At 46.0% G+C, this 21,168-nt stretch overlaps 1 protein-coding gene across 3 annotated transcripts in view; it reads right to left on the bottom strand.

The window, feature by feature from the left end:
- Positions 1-21,168, bottom strand: part of KCNS3 (potassium voltage-gated channel modifier subfamily S member 3) — a 173,143-nt gene that overhangs the window by 72,747 nt on the left and 79,228 nt on the right. The window lies entirely within an intron of this gene.

Genomic DNA, 21,168 nt, shown 5'->3' with positions numbered 1-21,168 from the left:
CCTAAAGTCCAGTCCTCAATCAGTTGATTCGACTTAGCCTAGTTGTTTCTGGGCCTTGTACTGGGTCTGAGTACCCCTCCTGGTTCTCCGGTTTCCAATCGGTTCCCCGGTTCGGTACCGGCGGGCCACCACCCGACCCCGGTCCCTACGGTTCCACCGGCTGTAATCCCAGCTCCTGCAGGCAGCCACCACCATCTGCCTCCTTGCCAGAAGTGACTGGGCTCCAACCCAGACACCTAGTAGACTATGGCAGACCTGGTCACAGGTCTTCCCTTGAACTTGACTACTCCCATCCACTGTCAAAGCTAATCTACTTTAGAACTCGTGTTTTTCCCGCCTCCAGGCCTCTGAACTCCTTGGTGGGAGGAGCCAACTGCATGGCTCCACCCGCCTGGTGTGGACATCAAACCTGGAGGGAGGTGACAAGGGTTTTGAAGTTTGGCTGCTGTCACCTTTTTAGGGGAGGGGGTGTGTGTGTGTGACTACCTGGGACGACCTGACTAGTCCAGGGCATCACATTGTATGTTTGTCCATGGAATGTTTGATATGAAAACCCAGAGAAACCTCCATGAATTCATTTTTTCATCCAAAAAAAATGATGAAACTCTGAACATAAAATGTGACACTAACCAAACTCTGATGAGAAAAAACTCTCAGACAATCAACATCATCCGAATGTGCCCTTGTGTTTTTTCAATCTAAAGGCCCCGTCACACTTAGCAACATCGCTAGCAACATCGCTGCTAACGAACAACTTTTGTGACGTTGCTAGCGATGTTGCTGTGTGTGACATCCAGCAACAACCCGGCCCCTGCTGTGAGGTCGTTGGTTGTTGCTGAATGTCCTGGGCCATTTTTTAGTTGTTGCTGTCCGGCTGTGAAGCACAGATCGCTGTGTGTGACAGCGAGACAGCAACAACTAAATGTGCAGGCAGCAGGAGCCGGCTTCTGCGGAGGCTGGTAACCAATGTAAACATCGGGTAACCAAGAAGCCCTGTCCTTGGTTACCCGATATTTACCTTTGTTACCAGCCTCCGCCGCTCTCACTGTCAGTGCCGGCTCCTGCTCTGTGCACATGTAGCTGCAGGACACATCGGGTTAATTAACCCGATGTGTGCTGTAGCTAGGAGAGCAGGGAGCCAGCGCTAAGCATTGTGCGCTGCTCCCTGCTCTGTGCACATGTAGCTGCAGCACACATCGGGTAATTAACCCGATGTGTGCTGTAGCTAGGAGAGCAGGGAGCCAGCGCTAAGCAGTGTGCGCTGCTCCCTGCTCTGTGCACTTGTAGCTGCAGCACACATCGGGTAATTAACCCGATGTGTGCTGTAACTAGGAGAGCAGGGAGCCAGCGCTCAGTGTGCGCTGCTCCCTGTTCTCTGCACGTGTAGCTCCGTGCACTGGTAACCAAGGTAAATATCGGGTTGGTTACCCGATATTTACCTTAGTTACCAAGCGCAGCATCTTCCACGCGGCGCTGGGGGCTGGTCACTGGTTGCTGGTGAGCTCTCCAGCAACTCGTGTAGCGACGCTCCAGCGATCCCTGCCAGGTCAGGTTGCTGGTGGGATCGCTGGAGCGTCGCAGTGTGACATCTCACCAGCAACCTCCTAGCAACTTACCAGCGATCCCTATCGTTGTTGGGATCGCTGGTAAGTTGCTTAGTGTGACTGGACCTTTACACTAAACTTATCTAGACAAGTTCGTATTGGAATGTTTGGCTCTAAACAGTCTGGGAATAGATTGGATCAGTAAACATGCAAGTAGTCAAAACAGAGCAACTGAGCAATATTTGCCTTGGAAAAACTTTGTATGTACATTGTATCCTAGGAATTAACCAATAGGTTTGACTAAATATCCTTAGTTATTTTTTAAGACACATTATAGAGTTCTACATTGACAGCTTTCTTCCTTATGAGGGATGTGACGACATGGACTCTCAGTGCCTAGCATGGGTTAACTTTCTTAAAATTCAGCCAGACATGAAGACAGTTTGTTTATAGATGGGGGATAATCCCTCATTGTTCTACAAGATTCTTGGGAGTTTAGTATTGAAGCTTTTGTTGACTCATGTAATTGTTTTGGCCACTGAAGGCCAGATACCCATTGTATTACAATGTGTTTGCTGGATGCGATTTAACTTAGCTGTCTCTGCCATTGACCATTATTACTGGGATATTCTGTATACGGCTTGACATCTAGCCAATAAGAGCCAGTCTTATCCACCAATCATGAAGACCCCAAATGGGCTGAATGAAGAGCTTGGGGGTATAAGATGGAGGACTGTCCATTTGTCAGAGAGACTCTTGCTACATGCTACCAATCTAGGATTTGCGGATCCGATTGGCAAACCATACCTGAACCAGGATGCCTTGTGGACTTGATCTAGGAATTTTGGTTCCGACTAGAGGATCTCTTGGCTACATGGCTTCAATATAGGGGCTCTTATTCCAATTAGAGACCATAACCGCAGTCTAGGGATTTCGACTCCGGCTGCCAGGATTCTATCATATCATCATACCAGAGACTACTTAAGGAAGAAACCCAGGTTGGGACAATTTGGTCACCTGGCTACAGACTTTGCTGTGCTCGGTAAGCTTCCTACGCTTGCCACTATTATTTTCTTGGAGTAGTTGGCCCTGGAAACCCTGATGCCCGAACAATCTAATCCCTGGAGAGCCAGCGGAAGGGTGAGACTCTGTTGCCTGTTACATGAATTGTTTAGGAGGGATCGTAAAAAAAGGAAAGGGGGTGGAGTCTGTCTATATATAAAGTCCAGTTTAAAGCCCCGACTAAGAGAAGATATCCAAGAGGGAAATTAAGAGGTGGAGTCTCTATGGGTGGAGATACAAGGAGGGAAAACTAATAAAATCCTCATAGGGGTCTGTTATAAGCCACCAAATATAACAGAAACTACTGAAAATGTATTATTGAAACAAATAGACAAAGCCGCAAATCACAATGAGGTGATTATTATGGGGGACTTCAACTACCCCGATATAGACTGGGAAACTGAAACCTGCGTATCTCAGAAAGGAAACCGGCTTCTGTCAGTAACTAAGGATAATTATCTGTCCCAACTTGTGCCGGGCCCAACTAGAGGGGCAGCCCTTCTGGACTTCATTTTAAGCAACAGGCCAGATAGAATAACAGACGTACGAGTGGATGGGCACCTAGGGAATAGTGACCACAATATAATACAATTCCACTTGTCCTTCAGTAAGGTGCCTTGGAGGGGGGTTACAAAAACGCTGAATTTCAGGAAAGCAAAGTTTGATCAGCTTAGAGAAGACCTTCGCCAAATTGATTGGGACAATGTCCTCAAAAATGGGAGCACAGAAAATAAGTGGGAAATGTTTAAATCGGTATTAAACACCCACTGCGAGCTAGCCATACCATACAGAAATAAAAGGGCTAGGAACAGGAGAAAACCAATGTGGCTAAATAAGGATGTAAAAGGGGCAATGAATAATAAGAAAAAGGCATTTAAAAAGCTAAAACAAGAAGGCAGCGAAGAAGCATTAAAAATATATAGAGAAAAAAATAAAATGTGTAAAAAACAAATACATTTAGCAAAAGTAGAAACTGAAAGACTCATTGCTAAAGGCTACTTTACACACTGCGATATCGGTCCCGATATCGCTAGTGTGCGTACCCGCCCCCATCTGTTGCGCGACACGGGCATATCGCTGCCCGTGGCGCACAACATCGCCCAGAGCCGTCACACATACTTACCTGTCCGGCGACGTCGCTGTGACCGGCGAACCGCCTCCTTTCTAAGGGGGCGGTCCGTGCGGCGTCACAGCGACGTCACTGAACCGCCGCCCAATCGCAGCGGAGGGGCGGAGATGAGCGGGACGTAACATCCCGCCCACCTCCTTCCTTCCGCATAGCGGCCGGGAGGCAGGTAGGGAGACGTTCCTCGCTCCTGCGGCGTCACACGCAGCGATGTGTGATGCCGCAGGAACGAGGAACAACCTCGTTACTGCTGAAGTAACGATAATTGGGAATGGACCCCCGTGTCGCCGATTAGCGATTTTTCACTGTTTTGCAACGATGCAAAATCGCTAATCGATGTCACACGCAACGGCATCGCTAATGCGGCCGGATGTGCGTCACGAATTCCGTGACCCCAACGACTCCGCATTAGCGATGTCGTAGCGTGTAAAGCCCGCTTTAGGAAAGCAAAACAAATCCCAAACTATTCTTTAATTATATAAACAGAAAAAAAGATTAAAATTGATGGTGTTGGCCCTTTAAAGAACAATGAGAGTAAAATCATAGAGAGCGATGTGGGAAAAGCAAATGTTTTAAATACTTGTTTCTCAACTGTGTTCACACAGGAAAAGCATATGCCATGGGAAATGCAGAGTGATCATGTAAACGCTTCATTAAGTATGACCTGCCTAACCCAGGAAGAAGTGCAGAACCGACTTAGTAACATTAAAATTGACAAATCACCAGGCCCTGATGGCATTCACCCTCGGGTATTAAGGGAGTTAAGTAATGTGATAGACAGGCCTCTATTCCTTATATTTAAAGACTCTATAGAAACTGGGTCTGTTCCACTGGATTGGCGGCTAGCAAATGTGGTACCAATATTCAAAAAAGGGTGTAAAAGGGAACCTGGAAACTATAGGCCGGTAAGCTTAACATCTGTTGTGGGTAAAATGTTTGAAGGGTTTTTAAGGGATACTATTATGGAATGTCTCAATGTTAATAATTGTTTAACTCCATATCAACATGGATTTATGAAGGATCGCTCCTGTCAGACTAACCTGATCAGCTTCTATGAGGATGTAAGCTCTCACATGGACCGAGGAGAATCATTGGATGTCATTTATCTCGACTTCGGTAAAGCATTTGCCACTGTCCCACATAAAAGACTGCTAAGTAAAATGAGAAAGCTTGGGCTCGGGGAAAATGTGTGTAGATGGGTAGGTAGCTGGCTTAGTGGTAGAAAACAAAGAGTGGTTATTAATGGCGCATTCTCAGATTGGGCCAGGGTCACTAGTGGGGTGCCACAGGGGTCTGTATTGGGCCCCCTACTATTTAATATATTTATTAATGATCTGGTGGATGGCTTACAGAGTAAAATATCAGTATTTGCAGATGATACAAAACTATGTAAGGTAGTTAACACAAAGGAGGACAGTTTGCAACTACAGATGGATTTGAGTAAATTGGAGAATTGGGCTGAAAAATGGCAAATGAGGTTTAACACTGATAAGTGTAAGGTTATGCACATGGGAAGGAGAAACAGATGCTACGATTACTTACTAAATGGGAAACTGCTGGGGAAATCAGACATGGAAAAAGACTTAAGCATCTTAGTCAATAAGAATCTAAATTGGAGTGCCCAGTGTCAGGCAGCTGCCACCAAAGCAAATAGGGTGATGGGATGCATTAGAAGAGGTCTGGGGGCACGAGATGAAAACATCATTCTCCCTCTGTACAAATCACTCGTCAGACCACACTTGGAGTATTGTGTGCAATTTTGGGCGCCGGTGCTCAAGAAAGACATTACTGAACTTGAAAGGGTTCAGAGGCGGGCTACTAAAATAATAAATGGAGTGGGTGCATTACAATACACGGAAAGGTTATCAAAATTAGGTCTATTTACTCTAGAAAAGAGAAGACTTAGGGGAGACCTAATAAATATGTACAAATATATCAGAGGGCCATATAGAGATCTCTCCCATGATCTGTTTGTACCAAGGACTTTGACAAGAACAAGGGGGCATCCTCTTCGATTGGAGTAAAGAAAATTCCTACATCAGCATAGAAGAGGGTTCTTCACGGTAAGAGCAGTGAGGCTCTGGAACTCTCTTCCTGAGGAAGTGGTGATGGCCAACTCACTGAATGAATTTAAGAGAGGAATGGATGCTTTTTTTGATAGCAAAAGTATAGAAGGTTATAAATAGCATAATCTTACAGGTAGATAAAAGAGCGACCTAGATTATTAGAGGAATGGGTGGGCTGCAACACCAAGATAGGTTATTAAACTTGGGGTTATTTAGTTTGGAAAAACGAAGGCTTAGGGGGGATCTAATCACAATGTATAAACATATGAGGGGACAGTACATAGACTTTTCCAAAGATCTCTTTACACCTAGGCCTGCGATTGGAACACGGGAGCATCTGCTACGTCTTGAGGAAAGAAGGTTTAATCATAATCACAGACGAGGATTCTTTACTGTACGAGCAGTGAGACTATGGAACTCTGCCGCATGATGTTGTAATGAGTGATTCACTACTAACATTTAAGCAGAGCCTGGATGCCTTTCTTGAAAAATATAATATTACCAGTTAATTATATTAGATTTTATGACAGGGTGTTGATCCAGGTTGATTTTTTTCCCCATTGGAGCTTGTTTGACACATTGGGGTTTTTTGCCTTCCTCTGGATCAACATGTTAGGCTACGGGTTGAACTAGATGGACTTAGAGTATAACAAAATCTGCTATGGAGCTCTTCACATTGCATATGTAGCGCCCCACAGGGCAGGTGTGTTTAACCTAATCGTCGCCGGGACGTCGACTGTTTTGGTCTCGAGCGGCCTTGCCCGGCTCCGTTGCCCTGAGGCGTACAGAAGATGGCAGGGGAAAGTTGTTGGGAGTGGTAGTTGTGAGGTGTTTGTCGTGACGCCACCTGTGGTATGCGGCCAGGGAATGGGCCGCTGCTGCTGTCGCTGTCCTCCGGGGCAGATGATAGTAGCAGTCAGGGATGGTATCACTCTCCAAAGGTAGAGCGGGCACCGGGGAGGATGATGAGGGGAGTAGTAATGGCGGCAGGGAGCGGCAGTATGGGTAATAAAAAGTCAGAGTCTTTGGCTGCGTTTCCAGGTTGTTTACTCACTTCTGTACGATGCTGCTCACCCAGGTAATACCGGTCACTTGCTGTGATGGACTCCGTCGAAACCGAATCCTTTTAGAGATCAGCCCGGTTTGGTGAGTCGGTGGGTTTCTCCTTGTAACACCTGTCTGTGTATCCCCTGGCTCGAAGCTATGAGGTGACCCTGGGTTTCACGAGATGTACTCTTGTCCCTATCTGCAGGTGCCGAAGTTCTCATATGGGGTCCGGCTTGAAGCGAGGCCCAGGATCCTATATGGAACTGTGCTGTCAGGCGCTGTGTGGTCAGGGAAGTGTGAAGCCCCACAGGTGCGGTGTAGCGGTGCATTACCTTTAGGGACTCCACGTGATGGGACGGTTCTGGTCACAGGTAGGAAACCTTCTTGGGATTGTCGTGACGCCACTCTCAGAATTGCGGTCAATGGGGACCGCCACTGCAGATTAAGGGATGCCTGGGGCTGATGGTGGGTACAGTCAGTTGTAATAGCCTCGTGAGAGTGAGGCAAACCCCAGGGCCCTGTGTAGGTGTGTGGAACCACAAGTCGCAGAATAACTCAACACAAGCAGAATGTCTTTCAGGGTTTTTACTCACTGTTGATGACAGGGTGAGTAACCCGGGGGTAGCTGGGATGAACCAGGCTGGAACCAGGTGTCCTTCAGGCTGACTTGTGAGGGTGGCTACTGACTCGCCTTCCTTAGCCCTTTTGTTGTTTGTGATGACCCCGACTTGCAGTCCCTACGGGGGTCACCCAGGGAAGTTGCTGCTCCCCTCGTTTTGGCCCGTTTGCTTGTAGCCTGGACCAAGTCACTTTGGCTGCTTGCCTCCTGTCAGCTATGGGCCCTCACTTTGCTACGTGGCTGCGGACTCTGTGGTGTTGTCTTGGGGGGTTTGGCAGAAGAAAGGTGGATCTATCTCTGCACTGGGACCTGTTACCCGTTTGGGCCTGGTTACTCCCTGGCAGTCCTCTTACTCTTCACTCCGTTGCTCTCTCTTTAGCCTTGGGTGAATTTCGGGTGGCACTACTAGGTGACCGTTCTCCCCCGTCAGTAGTCACTGCGCGGACGCTGTTAGACTGCAACAGCTCCAGGGTCTGCTTCCGCTCTCCCTGAGCTGCGCACTAAACCGGCTCACTTGTGGGACCTGCTCATCTGCTCTCTCCGCTGTCTTCTCACTAACCACCTCCTCCCTTGACACTCCTTCACTGACTGACTCAGTTCACTTCTCTTTACTTCCTTTCCTCACTCGTGCCTGCCTACGCCACCTAGCAACCAGGCTCTCTACCACACCCCTTGAGTGGACATGGAGGCCACGCCCCCTCCTGGAAGCTCTCAGGAGTCCTCCCAAAGGTACATGTGTGAGACCTGATTACTATGCGCCTGTGTAGTCACACCTCGGTCAGCCTTCTGGATTACCTGTATTGTACTGCCCCCAGCATGGGTGCAGTACTCAGTGGTGCCTGACCAGGTCAGGGGCGCCAAAGAAGCTTGAAACTTTCCTTGACCAGGCAGATTCTGGAAAACCAATGTGAAGTATGATCTTCCCTGGGGTCCTGCCACCTTGTGTTGCGTCGGTTCCGTGGGGAGCAGAGATCCCTCTCCCCACGGCAACTGTGGTGAACTTCTCCTACTTCCCATCGGAGCACCTGAGGATGTGACTGCTCAGCTGCTCTACTGCTGGAGAACTCTCTAACTGTTGTGTTGGCTCCTGACTCCCCCTGCTGGCTGCTCACCCCCCCCAGGTCCTAAGCTAGTGGAACTGGAGCCCCTGTTGAGGGCATCCTGTAAATGCCTCTCTGTTAGCGACCTCTTTATTACCCTACCCTAGCCCAGTCCCCCCAGAGGAAACAGGGAAACCTGGTGTGTATTTGAGTGTGTAATGTGGTGAAACCAGGACTGACCTCCTCAGGAATCGGGTTTACTATTACACCCGATGTTGGGTGCAATACTCTGCGGCAACTGAAGCTTCAGGGGCGCCACACAAACACTGTGGCAAGTTTTCAACTGACTAAACATCCTGAGTTCCTGTGTATGTCTATGCTCCCAGCTAAGTCTCTTCTGGCATTTTCTGCTCTACTTGTCTTCCTGCTATTCTGGTCCTCACTGGCATGCCTGCTGTGCCATCGTTTTTGGTCCGTGTTGTCAACCATGACCTGCCCACTTAGAGAATCCCTTCTGGTTGCCCCTCTGCTCATTTGTTATCAGCCTTATTGTCATCAATAGTACTTGCTATAGTTTACACATAACACCATCAGACATTGCTACTGAAAGTTGGCCAGCCATAGTGACAATATTGAAAAAGTGAAGTTTCACTCAGATCCTTCAGTTTGCCCATCAACTTTATAAACTGTTTAAGTGCTGTCTACTATATTCCAAACTTCGACAAGTGTCATGGTAGTGTTATACTGTATAATGTCATTGCTGATTGGTGTAAGACCTTCATATATCTCAAATCTCCATGGGTGGATTTTTTGTAATTTTTTGTTGTTTTTGTCTCTTTGCATCAAAACGGTTGCGAAATGTTTGATGAATAGGTGAAAATTCGGAGATGCTTATATTTTTGGGCTCTTTTTGCTTTTTACTTCTTTTTAGAGAAATATGTTGCAATATGCTTTCAACAAGCTTTGAAATGTTGCACATTAGTTCTCAACTGCACAAACAAGAAACAATTAGGCGGATCGTGTACTATAATAAAAGCATTTAGCTTTGCAACTTTTGGAAAAGTCACACATGATAAATTAGGCTAAAACATCTGGATAACCAAAAGCATTTCTATCATTTCTAACAAAAAAGAAACAGATGAAATCAAGAAAAGTTAACTTTGTAAATGGTGTATATTAAATAATGCATATTGTGCCACAAAAAATAAAACATCTCTCAAAAAAAGACCCCAAAATTAATGATTGATTCGTCCTGTCGTTCCTTATTTCTGAAAACTGTCTTCTAGACGTCAAGTAACTAACAATAAGGGGCACTTTGCACACTACGACATCGCAAGCCGATGGCAGCGATGCCGAGCTCCATACTCCCCACCCCCGTCGCAGATGCGATCTCTTGTGATAGCTGCCGTAGCGAACATTATCGCTACGGCAGCTTCACACGCACATATCTGCCCTGCGACGTCGCTCTGGCCGGCGAACCGCCTCCTTCCTAAGGGGGCGGGTCGTGCGGCATCACAGCGACATCACACGGCAGGCGGCCAATAGAAGCGGAGAGGCGGAGATGAGCGGGACGTAAACATCCCGCCCACCTCCTTCCTTCCGCATAGCCAGTGGAGGCAGGTAAGGAGATGTTCCTTGCTCCTGCGGCTTCACACACAGCGATGTGTGCTGCCGCAGGAACGAGGAACAACATCGTACCTGTCACTGCAGCGAAATTATGGAAATGACCGACACTACACAGATCACCGATTTTCGATGCTTTTGCGATCATTTATCGGTGCTTCTAGGCTTTACACGTTGCGACGTCGTTACCGGCGCCGGATGTGCGTCACTTTCGATTTGACCCCGACGAGATCGCAGTACTGATGTCGCAACGTACAAAGTACCCCTTAGTCACATATGAGCGGCCTATCAGCCGCCGGCCACTTGTCACTTCCACGTAAGGGTGCTTTACACGCTACAAAATCGTTAATGAATTATCGTGGGGGTCATGGTGTTTGTGACGCACATCCGGCATCATTAACGATATCACAGTGTGTGACACTTATGAGCGACCTTAAACGATCACAAAACGGTCAAAATTGTTTGCCGCGGAGAGGTTGTCCTGAAACAAAAGATCGTTTTCTGCTTATTAGCGAGGTTGTTCCTCGTTCCTGCAGCACCACACATCGCTGTGTGTGACATGGCAGGAGCGACGAACATCTCCTTACCTGCCTCCACTGGCAATGCGGAAGGAAGGAGGTGGGTGGGATGTTACGTCCCGCTCATCTCCGCCCCTCCGCTTCTATTGGATGCCTGCCGTGTGACGTTGCTATGACACCACACGAACCGCCCCCTTAGAAAGGAGGCGGGTCGCCGGCCAGAGCGACGTCGCAGGGCAGGTAAGTGCGTGTGACGGGGGTAAGCGAGGTTGTGCGGCACGGGCAGCGATTTGCCCGTGTTGCACAACCGACGGGTGCGGGTGCGATCGCTTGCGATCTCGCTAGCGAGATCGCAGCGTGTAAAGCCCGCTTTACTCCTTCAACTTTAGTCTTCAGAGATCAGGAAAAGAGAAGGTTACATACGGTATCTACAGCTGATTTTTTTTTTAAAAAAATTCTACGAAAAGTTTTACCTACAGGGCATTTACTCTAAGCAACCAAGGCCCTAATATACTGTATATTATGAGAAAACATGTTTCCGAATCCTTAGAAACTTTTCCATTGATTTAGTTACCGTATTTCTCGGTTTATAAGATGCACCGGATTATAAGATTCACCCCAAATTCAGAGCAAAAACAGGTGAAAAAAATAAGGTCAATTTTATAATCTGGTGGTGTCTTACCGGAGGGGGCAGCAGCGGTGGTGGAGCAGGGTCACAGGAGATAGGGGCAGTGGGTGTCCCAGAAACTGTAGACTGTACTGGGACTGCGGCGGAGACTGAGGCTCGGGCAGCCATGCTGGTGTTTAAGCAGCTATGCTGCGGCGGCGGCTGCGAGCAGTGAGGACTTCAAAGAAATTGCACATGGAGTAGGTGCAGATTGAGCTCTCGGCTCATTGGCAAGCCGAGATCTCACCTTTGCAAGCGCCAAATCCGGGCGCCATTTTCCTTAAGTTCGCTGCTGGGAGATCAATGGGCCGGAGGTGGTGCATGCGCAGATGAGAGCTAGAGCCCAGAGGTCCATCTGCGCACACGCTGACTCTGGGCGGCATTATTTAAAGTCTTCAACGCCCACCCCACAGTACCAGTCCAACCACTGGTGACCCCACACAACCGCCCCAACACCAGCCGCAGCAGCTGCCGGAGACCCCAAACAGCCGCACCAACACAAGCCGCAACAGCTGCCGGAGACCCCAAACAGCCGCACCAGCCTCCGCAGCACCAGTCACCGGAGATCCCACACAACCGCCTCAACACCAGCCACCGGAGAGGCCATACAGCCCCTGCAGCACCAGACGCCGTAGACCCTGCACAGTCTCCGTAGCACCAGCCTTGCCACCACAGCCCCTGCACAGCTGCCACAGTATTCCCCCAACCTCTTGCGACCTCTCTCCACTACCCCGGTAAGATACATTCAGATTCAGATTATAAAACGCACCCTTCACTTTCCTCACAAGTTTTTGGGAGGAAACGTGTGTCTTATAATCCGAAAAATACGGTAATTTCTTTAGCTTTCTCCTAATGAAATTTAATTTGCATTAATTTCCATTCATTAATTCAAGATAGGAAAAAACATTATGTTTTACTAATTACATAGACATAATTATAAAACTAATCTGTAGTCACTTATTAACTATAAAGGACGACACAAGAACTTCCGGAACGTGACCTTTATGTGAGGTGGTTGTCATCACCTTGCAGAACAAGATCAAGATGTGCCCAATATACGGCCATAAACCTGAGCCTTCCTTGTGGGAAGCTGTACATAGTGTTGATTCACTTTAATGTCCTTACAAATATAGAAACATTAAAAGACATTGGGAAAAAAATATTGCAGGAGCCACAAGTAAACTTCATATCAACCTATGGACACCATTCACATGGAAAAAATGATTTTTCCTTATATTAGATTTGTCTTTAGCTAATAAGATGGTACTAAGTTTCAGTCTATAGTTTTCAGTCTTTCATTTATTTCCAATCCCCCTGATATGTAGTTTTCAGCCTGATCCAATTTTCACATCTCTTACTTGTGGGAGTGTCTTTCTCAGTAATATAGGCTGGATGTGAGCTCTGTGTGTCTTTCTCAGTAATATAGGCTGGATGTGAGCTCTGTGTGTCTTTCTCAGTAATATAGGCTGGATGTGAGCTGTGTGTGTCTCCCAGTAATATAAGCTGGATGTGAGCTCTGTGTGTCTTTCTCAGTAATATAGGCTGGATGTGAGCTCTGAGTGTATTCAGAATGGGGCTATCTTCACTTACTGTCAATTATCAGCACAGCTTCTATCCTGCACCTATTTCCTAAATGTCTCCAGCCTGTTTTCTCTGCTCCACATATGATTTTTTATATTTTCTACCTCTTTTCACTTCAGATCCATGTTTAATCCATTCCGGCTTACTGCTCTGATCCCTAATGGATCATTCAGACGTCAGTTTTTCAAGTATCACAGATAGAATTCATACTTACTACAGTCTATGGCGCTGTTCACATACATGCATATTTTTCTTTTAGACCAAGAGGTTCGCACAAAATAACAGTACTACAATCTTGATCTGATGTCATGCTAGGTGCGGGGGAGTACCAAGCAAATTGCGAAAGGGAAGGGGAACCCTGCATCTAGGGATTGGGGAGATGGTGACCCCTGACCAAAAATTCCACTGGTCCTTAGGGTCCCTCACTGCCTTAGATAGGCTCCGAACCTATGCGCCGAGCCGGATACCTGACCCTAGGTATCCCTAGAGCTGGACCATAAATAGGGAATGCATGGGATGAGCTCTTTGTCAACCAGACTAAACACTATAGAAGACACAAGGAGGACACACAGGGAAAAAGTTCATGAACTACTTATCCACAGATGACTCAGGTAGAAGTTCAGCAAAGTTTCAGCAACAATACTACAGATGAGAGCAAGCCACCTGCTTGCAACCAGAGCTTGAAAAAAACAGAATAATATCACCAGCACCAGGTCCATGGAAGATGGGAGTATTTAAGCACAAGGGGGATACTGATAATCAGCAGCTGGATGGAAGGAGGGCTCCACTGGGTCCTAAAGGGGAAGAGATAAAAACACAGCAGGAACGCTGCCTATTACAATGAACACTGACAGCAGGAACAATAGAATGGCAGGGAGCATTTTGTGTCAGCCAAACACTGTGACCTTCTATTTCCAGAAACCACATGACTGTCTGTCACCCATGAGACACCCGTGACATCTGATTCTTGGATCAAAGTTACCAATGTTTTTATGGTCCTTGAACAAGTCATAATATACACTGTGTGCACCATCATATTAGGCAGCGAGTATTTTGACCATATCATCATTTTTTTTTTTTTTGCAGATTTTTCCATCGCACTGTATTATCCTGAATGCTTATTGGATAATACATCAGCTGTTGTGTATGTAATGAGGAGGGTGAGGCCTAAGGATACAACTTTGTTTATCAAGGTGTGCAGAATTATTAGGCAGCTTCTTTTCCGCAAACAAAGTGAGCCAAAAAAAAAAGAGATTTAACTGACTCTGACAAGTCAAAAATTGTGAAAAGTCTTACAATGGGATTCAGCACTCTTGAAATTGCTAAGATATTGGGGTGTAATCACAGAACCATCAAAAGTTTTGTTGCAAATAATTAACAGGGTAGCAAAAAATGTGTTGAGGAAAAAACACGCACATTAAATGCCAAAGATTGGAGAATATTCTAAGGTGAAGTGACCAGGAAGCCATTCTCCTCCAGTGCTGTCATATTCCACAACTGCAAATATATCAAAAACACTGACCCATACATACACATACAATAAGTATGCACAGGTTCTAGCTGAAAACACAATATAGCTACAAAACACATACAACTGCACTCTAGAATGCTAACAATGAATAAGGGAACTCTGGTATTACATTACTGCTATAGGGATATTGGAAGAAAAGAAAGATATTTAGCTTATGTATTGGCCAATGCATGTGAGCCTGGTAACCACGACTGTTATGATCTGGTAACCGTGGACGATCATAAAAATCCCATCAGCAGAAAACCACAAAAAAACCACAAGAGTAGTTGGAAGCTGGAACCTGAGCTGACCGCAATCCCCTGTCAGACCACACTAGACGTAGCCGTGCAGAGTTCCTAAACACACCTAGACACCTCGCCACTGCCGGAGAAACTTACTACACCTCACAGATAGCAATAAGGAAACCTATCTTGCTTCACAGCAGTCCCCAAAAGGAATAGCAAACCCTCAACATATAGAGCCAACGGTGATGTAAGAAAACACAATACACACATAGGCAATATAGATTAGTAAAGGCGAAGCCCGCTTTCCTAGATACAACAGGAAAGGAAAGAAAACTGATTGCGGTCAGTGCAAAACTCTGCGGGAAAAATACTAATCTCCTGATATACAAAACCCTGAGACAACACAGTCTCTCCCCCACTATATCAGGTACTCTTGTAAATAATGGGAAAAACAAAATGCCAAAAAAAAAAACCCACAAAAAAATACAAAAGTGCAAATAATCAAGTAGAAGAGGGAGAATTTCCCTTTTCTTGCAGTGGTTCTTGCAGAGGGGGACCCCCATGCTCATCAAAACAGAAAAGACAATTCCTCTCCTGCAAGAAAACAGATCTTAAACAAAATGAAAAGTAACACTAACACCCTTAAGTGTGGATCAGGCAATAAAGCAAAGAACTTGCAACTTATCTGGAATGGGACAGGCACAGGATAAATGGAAAAACAAACTCCAAGCCAATTCAGAGACTGAGGAAAAACATCTATCACCGGCCCCAGCCAGCAGACACTGCTCTTCTATATAACCTAGGCTAATATGCAATTGGACTTCTCAAACTCCCAATTAACTCCCACACCTGTTGAATCACAGTCAGCTTCACCCCCAGTCCTGACCACCAGAGGGAGCTCTAAACCATCACCCCCTCAGATGACATTCACAACACACAGCAAGGTGATCACAATATACCGGGACCCTATGAGCACTACGCCTTGTAACCAGGCTGTATCCATCCACCTTTATAGCTGGATCCTTTCTACCCAAACATGTAGGTTTTTAACCCAGATAAAGGCATTTAAGTTAGGGTCCCGGTATATTGAGATCACCTTGTCAATGGTAACTGGGCTCACATGTATTGGCCAATACATAAGCTAAGTTTCTCTTTTTTTCAAATATTCCTATAGCATTAATGCAATACCAGAGTTCCCTTATTCAATGTTAGCATCTAGAGTGCAGCTGTATGTATATTCCAGAACTGCAACCTCACTGGATTCCCAGAAGTACAAGGTGTTCAGTGCTCAGGGACATGGCTGAGGTGAGAAAACTGAACCCGCCATCACTATACAAGACACAGAAGGGGAAATGTCAAGACTGGGCCAAGAGATATCTGAAGACAGATTGTTCAAAGGTTTTATGGACTGATGAGATGAGGGTGACTCTTGACAGAGCAGATGAATGGGCTGTGGCCAGATCTCCACTTCCACTCAGTCACTAGAAAGGTGGAGGTGGAGTCCTGCCCTGCAATAGGGTGGTATTATTAAAAATTAGCTGGTTAGAACTTTTCGGGTTGAAAATGGACTTAACATCAACTCCCAAACCCACTGCCAATTTTTAGAAGACACTTTCTATAAGCAATGGTACATGAAAAAGTCTGTATCTTTCAAGACAACCATGTTTGATATGCAGACAATGCTCCATCACTGCATGACAAAACAATCACTGATTTCGGGGAGACCAGCCAGAGAAAACACTGCTGGCAGCCAGCAAAGGCGCTCAACACAGTGAAATCCTAGGTGCATTGCCTCCTGGGAAGTATGCAAATCAAAAAAGGTCCGTGGAGCCTCTATTAGGAGTCTCAATACAGAAACTAGCCAGATATCCCTCCGGGAAGGACCTAGCCAAGGAGTGGCTCTTTTTAGACCACCATAACCACCATATTAAGTGGCCCTTTTAGTCAATATCCAACTCTTTGACAAGTTTAAAGATATGACAAGGGAAATACCAAGGCCAGGTATCCATCCACAGACAGCTGTTTCGGGGTGTTGCCCCTCATCAGTGTGGAGTATGATTCTGGCTAGGTGATAGCAATGCCTAGTAGACCAGCAAGACAAAACAATCACTCATCTCGGCTGCCAGAAAAGGACTTAAAGATGAAAAATAATGACCCGGCCCCTTCCTTACCAGCACTAAACCCTATTGAGAACTTGTGAACACTTAATACATAGAAGATTTAACGTGAAGGAAAATAGTCACCTTTCTGGGAATCTGTGGTTAGTGATGCCCATAAAGGCTGCCCATCAACAGAATAAGAAACTGACCGACTCCATTGATGGAGCTTACAACTGGTATTGAAAAGAAGGGAAGCTAAACTGGACAATATGTTACAAATAAACAAGTGAGATGAAAAGATTAATGATTTTCATTTAGTTCCATAATAATTCTGCACACAGAGATATTCTAAGAAAGACAAAACCTCACTTTTAGTTTCTTACTTATTCAGGTTTTGGATGGACTGACAGCTCTATAGTTGTTCAATAATAAATTAGTCATCAAAAATACAAATTGTCTTATAATTGTGAACACAGTGTACTTGGATGTAATCTCTGTTCTCTCCGTTTTTCAAGGACTGTTTGATAGGAGAAGCTTGAAAATTATTTTTTCATTCCCAAATAACTGATGAATTTCTGAACAAAATCTCATGAAACGCTGATCAAAACTAATGAAACTCATGACACTCTAACACTGAGAAATAATAGGGGTTGATCATAGATAGTTGTCAGAACTGGGTAGGAGCTCTGACAGACTTTTATCAGTTTTGCAAAAGCAGTGAGTTAGATAAAGCACTTACAGATTCTCTGTAGCAATAATTTTACCATTTTTTGTAAAGAAGACTGCCCCTTGCACTGTGCACACAGCCCCCCTGCACTGTGCACACAGCCCCCCTTCCCTGTGCACACAGCCCACTCCCCCCTGCCCTGTGCACAAGTTCCTCTGATGTCATATAGCTCCTGCTCTGCTCAGGAACATGGCCCTTCTCAGCTACTGCCTCCTGTGTTGTCCATGTCTGTGATACAATTTCAGCCAATGCCTCAGCACACCCATATCCATAAGTGCTTTTCAATATTATTTGCAATGGCTTAAAAAGAAAAAGCCACTGCCAGATTCCTCTGACAGGATCGATACGTGACAATTCTGAGCCGGCGCTGGTAAATAGGCAAGTATTTAGCAACTACTTGACTGTTAAGGGGGCTTTACACGCAGCGATATCGCTAGCAAGCGTACCCGCCCCCATCATTGTGCATCACGGGCAAATCGTTGCCCGTGGTGCACAATATCGTTAGGAGCCATCACACGTACTTACCTGCCCAGCGACGTCGCTGTGGCTGGCGAACCGCCTCCTTTCTAAGGGGGCGGTTCGTGCGGCGTAACAGCGACGTCACTAAGCGGCCGCCCAATAGAAGCGGAGGGGCGGAGATGAGCGGCCGAAACATCCCGCCCACCTCTTTCCTTCCTCATTGCCGGCAGCCGCAGGTAAGCTGTAGTTCATCATTCCTAAGGTGTCACACGTAGCGATGTGTGCTGCCGCAGGAACGACGAACAACCTGTGTCCTCAACAATCAACGATTTTTTGAAAATTAACGACGTCTCAACAATGGACGATTTGGTGAGTATTTTCCTTCGTTAACGGCCGCTCGTTGGTGTTACACGCAACAATGACGCTAACGATGCCAGATGACGTTAGATACGTTGTTGCGTGTAACGGGGTCTTTAGTCTTTAAGCCCATAGTAAAAAAAAATAGAGTCCTTGACAACCTCTTTAAAGGGAACCTGTCACCAGCTTTTTCCTTTATAAGCTGCGGCCACCACCAGAATACTGTATATAAGAGCCCAGGCTGCTCTGTATAACATAGAAAAGAACTTTTATTATACTCACCTAGGGGGGAGGTCTGGTGTGATGGGTGTTGCTGTTTTCCGGTCCAGCGCCTCCTCTCTGCAGCGATCGCAATGCCTCCTTCTACCCAGCCCAATGTGGATAAAGCGTCCTATGTCAACCACACAGGCCGGTATTGCGGTCCTGCGCAGGCGCACTTTTATATGCCCTTCTAAGGGAAGATCAAAGTACTGTAATGCACAGGCACAAGGATCACCTCGAGTCTGCGGCGATCTCTGTCCTTCTACCCAGCCCAGTGTGGATAACGCGTCCTATGTCATCCACACAAGCTGGTATTGAGGTCCTGCGCATGTGCACTTTTATATGCCATACTAAGGGAAGATCAAAGTATTGTAGTGCCATGCGTAGGCGGACTTTAACCTTTCCTTGTGCTTGTGCATTACAGTACTTTGAGCTTCCCTCAGCAGGGCAACTCAAATTACACCTGCGCAGGACCGCAATGCCGGCCTGTGTGGATGACATAGGATGCGTTATCCACACTGGGCTGGGTAGAAAGACAGGGATCGCCGCAGAGAGGAGGTACTGGACCAGAGAGCAGCAACACCCATCAGACTGGACCACCCCATAGGAGAGTATTATAAAAGTGTTTTTTTACATTATACAGAGCGGCCTGGGCTCTTATATACAGTATTGTGGAATGCTGTATATAAGGCCTCACTGATGGTGGCCGCAGCTCATAACGGAAAAACCTGGTGACAGGTTCTCTTTAAATATTTTTCATAAATTACTGCTGGCTCCAATTCTCTGTGTGCAAAATTTTGCAGAAAAAGCAAGTTCCCACTAACCATCCCGCTACTTTTAAGACAAGATATTAAATTATAAAGACATGAATTAAGATGAAACTGAAAAGTTCATATTTTAATAAAAACAAAACAAACAAGAAAAATATTGCCTGCAAGACAAAAAAAACGATCCGATAAAGTTGCTAATAACTATTTGGTCTCAGTCCATTTTCACATGACCCGGGCAGGCAGATGTTGACTGTTACTAGCACTACGTGACTGTACCTCTGCCAGAGACAGAATAGTTGGGTTTTATTTTAGCATTTCGTTTGCGCAGGATTTATTTACACACTGTCTTTAGGCGAGCAGATGGTCAAGACAGAGCTACTGAAAAAAAATCCTAATTATCTATCACTATGTTACTAGTATTTTACATTATTTTAAAATTATGATTAAGTCTTACTTTTATATATTATCAAAGTTGTTTGTTTTTTGTTTTGTATTTGTTATTTTACAAAGGCAGAGGAGCCCCTTTGTGTTTTCTAGTCCCCCTCCCTTGTACAATGTTGCGGTCCGGTTGCCTCCAGCAGTGATCCCCAGTAGTAATTAATCGGACGTCACCTCATTTCAGTGAAATTCATCATTCACTACAACACGATGGAATAAACCCAAGCAGCACAAATAAAGTCCTGGTATTCGCTCCCAGTACCTTAGATACTCCCTACAATTACTATTGCTAAGGTCTCTGATGTCGAAAACAGTCCAGTATAATATATATTGTGAGATAGTCTGTTTCCCTTACCAGTTGCACTGATGCAGGTTGCATTTGCTCACAGGATCTACAGTCCCTGACAGAAGTTCTGTCGCTTATCCATGTTATGTAAATAAACAATATTATATATAATATTAATATAAACAATAAGCTTATAACCTGACTTCAAATTCATCCATTGGTTTTATAAATTACTCATTTGAAAGCTGAAACCCTCTCAAATTTGGTTTAGGTTATGAAAATAAAGTTGCTGCAAAGCTGAAATATTGATCATTTAATGAACACAGAAAGGTCAGATTTTGGCAAGACAAAAGTTTTGTCGCCCACAGAAAGTAATGTGAAATTCAAACAAATAATTAACTTCTAATACATATATATTGTCATGCTCCCGGGGTCACGGCACCGCTTGTCACAACGCCACGCCTCACTTACCGACCCGGCCCCCGTGCGCTCTGACCGCGGCCGCTGCTCCCACTGCAGCCTGGGACTCTGTCTCCGGCTCTCCTGCGTATTCTCCTCTGCATCCTCTGCATCCTGTGCTGGTCTCTGGCTCCCGGGCCTCGCGCATGCGCATTAGGGTGCGGGCACGCTCTCTCACCTTGTCTTAAAGGACCAGCGTCTCTGAAACAAGATATGGCTGATAACAGGTTTAGGGTATATAAGACTTCCTTTTCCTTGTGGGCAGTGCCTGTTCAACGTGTACTAGTAGCTTTGTCTCTTACGCTAGGTGTTCATGTCCCTCTGTGTCTAATGCCCAAGTTAACCCTGTCTCTGCCCACAGATCCCGACTGCCAGTTGAAGTGTGTCCAGTCCTCCGATTTCCCAGGAGATTCCCCGGTGACAGTCTGCAGTGGATCTCTTCATCTTCTGCCCGCCTGTACCCATCGCCAGTTCTGGACTCCATCCGGTATAATCAGTCTGCACCCTCGCTAATCCCGGACTCCACCAGTCTGCACCTGTACCCGATTCGACTCATGCATCCTGATCCCATCTACCATTGGACCAGCCTCCATTTCCTGCACGGACTTCTTCAGGACGCTAACCGTAACCCTCTCGTGTCCCGGCTGCTGTGCATCTAGGCCCT

The sequence above is a fragment of the Anomaloglossus baeobatrachus genome, chromosome 3 (assembly GCF_048569485.1).
Source record: "Anomaloglossus baeobatrachus isolate aAnoBae1 chromosome 3, aAnoBae1.hap1, whole genome shotgun sequence".
Taxonomy (NCBI): Eukaryota; Metazoa; Chordata; class Amphibia; order Anura; family Aromobatidae; genus Anomaloglossus; species Anomaloglossus baeobatrachus.
Note: the sequence above shows the minus strand (reverse complement) of the source record. Positions and strands in the feature narration are given on the sequence as shown.